General features: G+C 39.7%; 1 long non-coding RNA gene across 1 annotated transcript; it reads left to right on the top strand.

Moving 5' to 3' along the window:
• The first annotated feature begins 2,130 nt into the window (after window positions 1–2,130).
• Window positions 2,131–10,519, top strand: LOC310793662. The gene is made up of 7 exons (XR_014553532.1): window positions 2,131–2,231; window positions 4,849–4,872; window positions 6,623–6,682; window positions 6,797–7,281; window positions 8,501–8,562; window positions 8,656–8,792; window positions 8,889–10,519. It is a non-coding gene; the product is annotated as an uncharacterized lncRNA (long non-coding RNA).
• The last annotated feature ends 358 nt before the right edge of the window (window positions 10,520–10,877 follow it).

Genomic DNA, 10,877 nt, shown 5'->3' with positions numbered 1-10,877 from the left:
ATAGCCGTGTATAGAAAATATTCTTAACATTCACATGGAAATAAAAGTGGACTAGTAATTTTACTTGTACTTGAGTTAATTTTCACTAAGTCCATATACCCTTTTCACAACATCCATTTTGAGTGTCAAGGCAGGATAAACACAGCCGTAACCAATAACATTGATGATGGTTCCATTCCACCATAGTCTTCCACCATAGTCTTTAATTTGTTTAGATTTTCTTTTAAATAAGGTGAGACTCTATAAGCCCCTCCGGGTTTCTTCCCTCACCTGCACAATTTTCTTTGTATTAAGATACTTGTACTATCTGTTGTTATTCATTTTTTCTTTGTGCAAATAAACAACAACATGTAGGTCTTCCAGTGCTAGGGCCCTCGTTAATCTTATTGGTTACAGCCTGCTTTGAGATGTCAAAATGGCTGCTGTGAAAAGGGTCTATAACTGTTTGATGGGAATTATGTTGCTCAGGAACAGTTTGGACTCAAGTTAATTTCCTGTCAGTTATTGTATTAGCAACACTGCAACAGGAAGTAGGGCTATAGCGCCAATTTAGAATCTTTATGTTGTCGAGTTTGAAATGGTCTATACTTGAGGATTTGTCAGTAGGCTACTCTTTCCACCTCTACTTATAGAATACTTAAGTTTCCCATTTACTGTGTTAATATTCATGAAAAGCATGGGGCATTTTATATCATTTCTCACAGCAAATCTTTAGTGGGATTCAGAGCCATATCTCAAGATTCCATCAGGTGAGAACAAAGGAGGATGTGTTTGCCATTTGCGTCTAACCACATTCAATAAGAAGACTATTGTTCTGTGAGTGCTGGTGTTGTTTTGAAACCCCCCGTCATTACTTCCTTCACAGAATAAAAATACAGTATATCCTGGTACTCAGGTCACACTGCGAAGGAACAATGTTGTTGGACTGAAAACGATGTGACAATGTTGCCTTCACTTACTATCAGTATTTCACTTTTTTTTATCAAGACTGATATGATCACCAACCTAAAATGTATGACTTGCAATGACCTTCAAATGGGAAAGACTAGTTACACCCATCTCACATTAATTATTGTTTTCTATCAAATTCTGTACATTTATTGGAAAACAAAATGAGTTAATATTCAGTGACATTTCCAAAGAAATAAATGTCCATTTGACGCCGAATGATTCAACTTATATATGTGCACTTCATATGTTTGGCTGTTTGGGTCACGTAGGTCTTTCCCAGGAAAGATCCTCTGACGCACTTGAAGTGATGCGTTGTTTGTTTTCTGCAGTGCAGCAACAGCAGTTTGTTTGGAATAAACAGAAGAACGTTTTAGCATGAACCGATGAGGAAAAGAGCACACTGCTGCACAGAAACTCAAACTTCATCAGAAAATCCAAGGAAGTCGTCACAGTACTGGACACACTGTTTGATTGACAAGTGATCTATCAAAGATGACATCAACGTAAAAAGAATAAAGATCTTGAGGATTCACCACTTTAAAATACAAAAATAAAATACTGGACACATTTTAGCATATTCAATAGGCTGCTTTGGTTACAGGGTCACACTCTGCATGTAGAGGACAAAGTCAGCTTTCATGCAAAGAATAAAAGCTAAATTGGAATTATACTTCTTATGTCATTTCTATGGAAAAGAACAGTTGAGTTTGAGTATTTAAAATAATTTGTATTCAAATTGGCTTTATATAATCAGCAAATTGCCTTTTCCATGGTTTTGCTTTCGTTTTCTGTGTATATGTACATTGATAATCTTCAATTTAGTCCCCACATGGTGCATTAGTCAACTTTCAAAATTCTGTACTTTTATTTAACGACCGAATGATCCTGTGTTGGTTTATGGTTAGCGTCATGGTTTACTCTTTGTCTATAGAGATCACATTAGACACCTTTCCCCCCCTCTTACTTAAAACAAATATTTTGTTACATTTTTATTAATTTGATTGGCACCCATAATGTCACCATTCCCATTGGTGGAACTTCCTCGAGCGTATGTGACAGGAAAGAACACATCTGGTTAGGGCACGTAATGGAATGCATCACCTGTCTGTGTCTGTCACGTCACATCACTTCCCGTTCCCTGCCAATATATAGGGCTTGACTGTGGCCTGCCACAGGTGTGCACCACAGATGTAAAATTGATTAAATCGGTATATCAGGAATAAGAATCATACTCTGAAATACATTAGCAGAATTTATAAAACGTGACTCTTTCTTATTGAGTAAGTACATCTTTTTGTCAATATTCTACATTTTTAAACTTTATTTTATTTTATTTTATTTTATTTTATTTTATTTTATTTTATTTTATTAACCCATTGATACCTGATGCAGCATTTGCGTGTATATCCCTCATTTGTGTGTGTATCCCTTTAAGACCGCGAACCGCATCACAATGGGTTAACAGATCAATCAGATGGCAATTCTTAGGTGTCAACATTTTCTCCCATAGCTGGAAGTCAAGAGCAACATATCTTTTTACTTTACAAATCTTAATTGTAAATAATGCCTCATTATAATTATAATATATTTCAGATTATATGTTAAAGGGATAGTTCAGTTTTTTTGATGTGGGGTTGTATGAGGTACTTGCAGACAGTCAGTGTACTACGTAACATGCAGTATAATGCAGCCGGCGCGGTCCCAGTTTGGAGAAATTGAGACCGGCTGCGTCAGACAAGTAGAGCTGTTTGCTGAGTGTGAAGGGGGCCATGAGCAAAAACGTAAAAAAAACAACAGAAAAAATACATAAAATGCTTCCGTACTGCTCACCTGGCATAATCCAAGTCTCCACAAGCCCTGAGATGCCAAGTTGACTTGGAAAGATGTCATTTACACCCTGTTTTTAACTGAAATCTTCACTGTAGCCAGGTGGGGCAAGACGTGGGGCTGCTGCACCACCTGGCTACATTGAATATTTCAGCTAAAAACATGGTGTAAATGATGTTTATTCATATCAACTTGGCATCTCACGGCTTGAGGAGACTTTGATTATGCCATGTGAGCAGTATAGATACATTTTATGTATTTTTCCTGTTTTTTTTAACGTTCTTGCTCATGGCCCCCTTCACCCTCAGCAAACAGCTCTACTTGCGTAGACTGGGACTGCGCCGGCTGCATTCTACTACACTGACTGTCTGCAAGTACCTCATACAACCCCACATCAAACAAACTGAACTATCCCTTTAAAGGAGAATTCCGGTTTTTTACACCCCTGACCTTATTTCCAGCTTAAAATATTATGTTTTACTCACCCAGAGAACTTTGGCTTCATTGTGATCGCCATAGAAGATATTCAGGTCTGAGTAGAGTCTGAACTGGCCAAAACGGGCGAAAACGGGGCATACGTAGTACACACTGTAAATAACGTATTTTCTGCAACGTAGCTGTTCGTATCCTCATAATATCTCGCCCATAAATGAACGTGAATCTGTCTAGTCTCCTCTGGGCTGCCTCGGGCAGCTTCGGTTTCCGGGGTCTGTGAATCCAACAGAGGCAGATTCCTCCTCTGTTCTCCGCCGTGCAGCGCTTGTTCGTCCCTGGCCTGTTGTTCCTCTCTCTCTCCTCGTCCGCTCTTCAATTTCGATTAGCTCTTCATCCGTTGTTGTAAACAAGTCGATAGTCACAGGAAAATGGCCCAGGTAGACAAATGAGTCAACAGGAAACTCACAAGACTTCAGCCTAGACTAGACGGATTCACGTTCATTTATGAATGAGATATTATGAGGATATGAACCGGTACAGAAAATATGTTATTTACAGTGTGTACTACTTATGCCCCGTTTTGGCCCGTTTTGGCCAGTTTGGACTATACTCGGACCTGAATATCTTCTAACCAAAGTTCTCTGGGTGAGTAAAGCATCATATTTTAAGCTGGAAGGTCCGGGGTGTAAAAAAACAGAATTCTCCTTTAAAGGTACATTCAGCGATGTTTTTGTGTTAAAACAAGTGTTAAATGGCTCTATATTCTGACAGCAATCACTGAAATAGTGTGTTTTGTCAGTGACTTGAAACCCGCAACCCCCCGCTGTCCTCTATCTCTCTCCTGTAGTCCTGCAGGCAGGGCGGATGTATCTCCGCAACCGTAACTCGTAGAGACTGATTGGATAAAAATTGGCACCAATCTCAAGCTATCAAGCTTTTATTGGCGATATCCCACAAATAAACGTCATTCATGAACCATCGATCTAATCTTCAAGTGTGATTTACAGCATTATGGTATACATAGTTACACCAAAATAACTAAGTGGGGTGGTTAATCAATAATGTTATACTATTTGACATAGGTGGTTTTATATGGATGCAAACATTTTGGGTATCACATTTTCTCCATGAGCATCAAGGCAGCTTTAAATATGTCAGTCATGGTCTGGGCCTATGAAGCTATGTGATTTTACAGTAGGGGGTTAATGTTTTACTAGCACCTGTGTTACTTCCTGCCTATTCGACACAAAATGGTTGAGGTGAACAAGGCGGATAGACTTGCAAAGATCAACTCACTTGGAAGCACAAGGCATAGGCTATACACAAAGTACTCAAGTTACTTCTAACATCCCCTAGTTGCCAGACCAACATTGCTGTGAAGGCGGAAAGTAATCAATATCACAAATAAAAAGAAATGTGATAGGCTTACAATGGAGGTGTGTGGGGTGGATGAGTCAAATAGAAGCAGATGTAAAATAACCATAATGAACATATTCATGAAGCACCTCTTTGTTTAGCTACTGTGCAAGGCCTACTGTATATTATCTGGTGCCAAAATAAAATGTACTTATTGTCATTTCATTATTATTATTCATTATTATGCTGTTTCATAAAAAAAATCTGTTTTTCTTTCAGTCCAAGTTTAAACCCATACTGTAGGTAAGTTGGTATAACACGTTATTACTTTCACATCATATCACACATAATTGGCTTGTCAGCAGCTATTCCCATATGGTTGTGACAAATACATAATTAACTGTAATTCTTCAACCAGAGAGACTCATTATGCACTAAATGATAACTGAAAAAGCAAGGAAAATGTGGCAGTGCAGTGGGTTAGTGTTTAGGTGCTGTTGATCAAAACAAACTACTTTTGATGAACCAGATGTTTGCTATGGTATTGCAATTTTTGATACTGTAAGGAGAGTTATTGGGTTACTAATAGGCTATAGTGCAATGCCCGTTCACAGTCACTGTGTTGGACTTTTATAGAGTTGTGGGTAGTGTCAGGGGGCAAGCCTGGGTCGAGGATGAAGTGACTGAGGGGGCAGTTCAAAATTGTGTGGGGGCAATTTGAAAATGGCCATGGCAAAAAAGAAATCCCTCATCAAAAATTTGCCTAACTTCGGCGCCTTATTGCACCCCCTTCCCGACAAGCTAGCATGATATAGCTGGTACCATTGGATTCCATAGGTTTTCTAGTTTCATATGAGCCCTTCACTCTAGCTTTAAAAATGAGCCTGCTACAGCCTTTGAAACACAGCAATGTCGCCGCGTGAGAAGTAGAAGAGGAATTCAACTGGAGGGCCAGAAAATACAACTCAAGGGGCAAAGCCCCCACAAGCCCCCCCGTGGTGCCGGGCCTGGCAGGGGATAGTGCAGTACGCGTTCACTCGTCGGATAGTAGTCCTGCCGCAAAGTGCCGCAAAGGACAAATACACAACCCGACAACCCATTAGTACAGTGTACGTTCACTCACTCACTGTGTATTGGACCTTTAGGGCTTGTGGGTAGTGTCCTGGAGCAGGGTAGAGGTGCACTGCCCATTCACCTGTCGGGTAGTAGTCCTGCCGCAAAATGCCACAAAGCCATGGTCTGCCACAAAACCGCGTTCAGATCAGTCAAATCGCACGAAATTCAGCACTGCAGTGCATTCCATCGGGTCCCCCGGCCAAGTTGGAAGTTGGAAGGTCGAATACTTGAGACTGATGCTCGCGGAATTATAGATGAAATATGATCAGGCCAACTTTAGCTTATGCATTTAATATTGTAGGATATGACAGCATGATATCACAGCATACACTGTATGATACAATGCTGTGAGTGACATAAATTCCATACTATCGTTAGGCTATAAAGTAAATGTTGACTCCAACATGTTGGCTTTTGATATGGCTACGCGCGCTCGATTCCTAGGCTCGCCCGCTCTGCGGCCTCACCCGTCCTGCAGCTCGCTGAGCTGCCCCTGCAGCTCGCCAAGCTGGCCCTGTAGCTGGCATTCGCAGCTCGGGTGCTGCGCGGCCTTGCCCGCAACTCGGCTGCTGTGTGGCCAATGAGACCAGCATCACTGATGATGTCAGATTTATCACATCACTGATGATGTCATCAGCAGGATGCATGACATCACTGATGATGTCACAGTGGCATCAGGGATTTATGACATCACTGATGATGTCACAGTGGGATTTATGACATCACTGATGATGTCACAGTGGAATTTATGACATCATGGATGATGGCACAGTGGGATTTATGACATCACTGATGATGTCACAGTGGAATTTATGACATCATGGATGATGGCACAGTGGGATTTATGACATCACAGTGGGACAATCACAGTGGGACAGGGACAATCCCAGTGGGACAGACAAACAACTGCATGTTGATCACTGGTGTTTAATTTTAGGATCAAAAGAAGACAGGATGGGCTTTGGACCAATCATATCCACTTTGTTCATTCTTGTGGGTAAGTTGATCTATGTGACATAAAGTGAAAGACTATTGACCTATAAAGCAACATTATTATTTTAATCTTATTCACTTTCTATTCCTTCTATTCCTTGCTTACAAATACAAACAGCTGCTGCCATGACAGCTGCTCAAACTACTACTACTACACCTGCTGCTGCTACTACTACACCTGCTGCTACTACTACACCTGCTGCTACTACTACACCTGCTGCTACTGCTACACCTGCTGCTACTACTACACCAACTGCTACTACACCTGCTGCTACTACACCTGCTGCTACTACACCTGCTGTTACTACACCTGGTGCTACTACACCTGCTGCTACTACACCTGCTGTTACTACACCTGGTGTTAATACACCTGCTGCTACCCCACCTCCTGCTACTACTACACCTGCTGCTACCGCACCTCCCGCTACTACTACACCTGCTGCTACCCCACCTGCTGCTACTACTACAACTGCTCCAACTACACCTACAGGACCACTCACTTCAATAGGGCTCACTTTCTCAACTGATGAGACATTTACAAGTGGCCTGAATGATTCATCATCTCCAGCTTTTCGAATTCGAGCCACACTGACAAGAGCAGTGGTAAGTCTCCCATTTGAATTAAGCCTGTGCTAGCATCTATTGTATTCTGATATCAGAGAGATCAGGTCATTCATTGCTCAAATGACTGAAAATATAGATTGCTGCATTCAAATCATTGTTCTTTTACGGCACAGATGTCTTATGATATCTAACTACTAATATTCCACAATTGTCTTCCCTTAATTTCATTCATGATGTACTCATCCTCCAACAATCATTTTGTCAGTGTCAAAATACATCTACTTGGTATTTTGGTGTTAAATACACCAATCTAAATGGAGTGGAAATCTAAGAAATGCATGTGACCGTATACAATTTGATAGAAAATGTCAATCTAGTTTGCAATAGCATTCACCCTCTCTATTCAGTTTGGGCTATCGTTTCACTGGCAAAAACTATTAGCATGACATTTTCAATCTCCTATTGAGGTTTCATTATTGCATTCCCCCCAAGCCTAATTCCACTTTTACCATTCTGGCTAGGAGTCATACCTTTTACTACATCTTAATGGAGGATCAGTTGTTTTTTGCCTCATGCTGGATCACACAGTAGAATACCTGTTTATCTTATCGGAGGACATTCGATTCCAGCTGCTGGGGCAAAAAAAAGAGAGAAAAAAGAATAAAAAAAGTCATCCCTCCATCACTGTTCAGTTCAGTTAGGTTTATACAAGGGATCATTGTTGGTAAACAAACGGCTTCAACAGATCTTCCAGGGCAACTGCTGTTCATTTTAAACAGCAGTTCATGGTGAAACCATGCCCTCTTTAATCTCTAACTGCTCCTTCATACTTTAGGCTAGACAGTCCATTTAAACTTTAAACAAGTTACCACTTTTAGGACTCTCATCTTAATTCAGTTTTACTTTATCGTTTGTACTCTTTGAGATGCTTTTTTCAGTCTTTATCTTGAGTGTGTCAATATAATGTCATAGCATCATCACAGTATACTACATCATAAATCGACACACAACATCACTACAGTATATATAAAAGGACAAACATGCACTCTCAGTGGATTTCCCCTTCTGTAATTTGACTGTGGTAGTCAATAAAGGACTGATAAAAAAATAAAATGAAAAGAAGTGTACAGTAATTAAAACAATGTGAAAATGAAATAGTATAATTAAAAATACTTAAAAAGTTTTAACTTAAAAAGAAAAAACCCATTAAGAATATAACCAACATAAATATGTTTACAACCTGCTTTTACCCCTGCAGCTTGAGCCTTTTTACAGAAGATCGTTCTCCTCCTTCAACTCCATCACAGTGGTGTCATTCAGGTAATTTGTTATGTTCAGGTTTGCTAGAATGAACGAAAAAAGGCCAGAAAGTCATTATGATTGAATCTTTTTTCCCTGTAATTCCATTTGCAGAAATGGATCAATCATCACTGACGCGACCGTTAATTTCGCCGGCGCATCTGTTCCTAATGCTACGCAGATTGAAAATGTTTTGATCAATGGAGCTTCAAACATTACAGCTTTCAACATTGACGTCAACTCTATCATGGGTAAAAGCAATATTGATTAATACTTGATCAAAAAGTGCAAAAACTTACCACACTTTTTAAAATACATGTTTATTTTTCTTCTCTATTCATTTACAGCAAGTGGAGTAAGCCATAAGATCAGTCTTCTCACTGCATCCTTCTTGGTGGCATTGTCATGGCTACTGTCAAACCAGCAATAAGTTTCAGCGGAGACATAAATATAAAAGGACAATGGCCACTGGTATGAGAAAGGACTTTGTTGTCATTGAAAATACAAGATTTGTGATTATCTCAAGCATTTATGGCTTGGGAATAACTTCCACATATCAAATTCAATGTAATTGCCAGACAAATCAAGGACATCGGAGCAGGCACATTCAGAGGATGGCCTCCAGGTTTGATTACAGTCACTATCCAATTGTGTAAATGCCAGCATACGCCTTGAAACGCCATTTGGAAAACACTGAACACGTTGCACTGTGGAATGGACCAGGAGGACAGAATGAGCTCAATCCAGGATGCAGCCAGCTTTCAGCACCTTGTCCAATGAAAAGAAAAGAATGTGGCCATACTAGAAATAAAAGTACAATAATATGATATAAAATATAATTGCACTATACGCTGATGATATCCTGCTGTATAGGACCAAACCACACTACTATCCCGGCCATACACCATGTCTCATTTTGGAATGTTTTCATGCTATAGAATTAACTGGTCTAAGAGTGACCTAATGGCAAACAAACTCTGTGACCTCTCAGCACTGCAAGACTTTCCCTTCAAGATCATGCACAACAAATTCACATAACTAAAGAGTTCCAGTCACTTTGAAAGCAAACGTCCCCCCTCTAGTGGCGAAGTTGCAAAAATAATATTCCGTTTTGGATGTGTGTAAAGAGTGATAAAAAAAAAAATTCTTATTGCATTGACTCTTTAAGAGTCAATGAAATAAGAATGCATCTCCCCCCCAAAAAAATCTTTACTTATTTCAAAATATTCCAATCTTCCTATCTACAGTAAAAAGTTCTTGAAACTTGACTCCATCATTGTTCAATTTCTATGGGACTATACACCTATTTCACATTATATCCAAATCAGCCATTTTGTGTCTAAAATGCAGGAAGTAACACAAGAATTTGACAGCATGCTGCTGATATAAATTGCATATACAATTGATATCAGCAGCATTCCAAACTACAATATACTACTGTCTAGTAAATTGTGATGAGACCCTCAGTGCTGCACTGCAGTCTCGTGTTGTTCTCATGTTTCTTCTTTTGATTTCAGTAGGATTATGCCATTATCTGCCTTTCTAGTTTGCACCGGAAGCATTCACACTTTTCCCCAGAAAAGCTTGAAGGGTTTACTCAGCGGCAGACATTTATGAGGCGGGTGAAATGAAAGCACAAAGCAGATGTATTGTATTGTATTATGTATTGTGTGGAACTGTGTGTCAGAAATTGTTCTTTGCCATCATCAAAACATGTCATCAGCACTTATTAATCAGTGCAAAATAGCTAGTAATTTGGATGCTGACATTGTGCACGATATGGGATGTATAGCTTTGGAAGCAGCATGCACACCTATGTTGAGTAGGTGTGGATTGGCAATTGTATTTACTTTGTCCATTATTAGTATGTTAACCCTTAAAAAGTAGGAGAGAAAAATGAATGGAGAATAACGCAATTTCTTTTGAGGATTCTACATGATTCAATGGAACTACTTTCTCTCAATATATTAAATATTTTATGCACAAAGATTTACCATGTGTATGCACTAATACATTTGCATAGCATAATTATACTGTATTTGCATTATTTTTATGCACATGCACACACACAAGCATGCATGCATGTACAAACACACACACACACAAACAGCTTGACAGTTGGCGTGCGTCATACAGTGTTGATGCTCATTCACTGCCTATATGGAAAAAGTCTGAGGCTGACTGTTGAGTGATGTAAGATTGATATGTCACTCCTCTGCTTTCTGCTCAGACAAACAAGTGGGTGTGTTAAGCTTTCAGGGTCTCAGAAAAGATAAAGAGAGAGAGAGAGAGAGAGAGAGAGAGACAGACAGAAAGAGAGAGAGAGAGAGAGAGAG

Source organism: Poromitra crassiceps (genome assembly GCF_964638095.1).
Source record: "Poromitra crassiceps genome assembly, chromosome: 19".
NCBI lineage: Eukaryota > Metazoa > Chordata > Actinopteri > Beryciformes > Melamphaidae > Poromitra > Poromitra crassiceps.
Note: the sequence above shows the minus strand (reverse complement) of the source record. Positions and strands in the feature narration are given on the sequence as shown.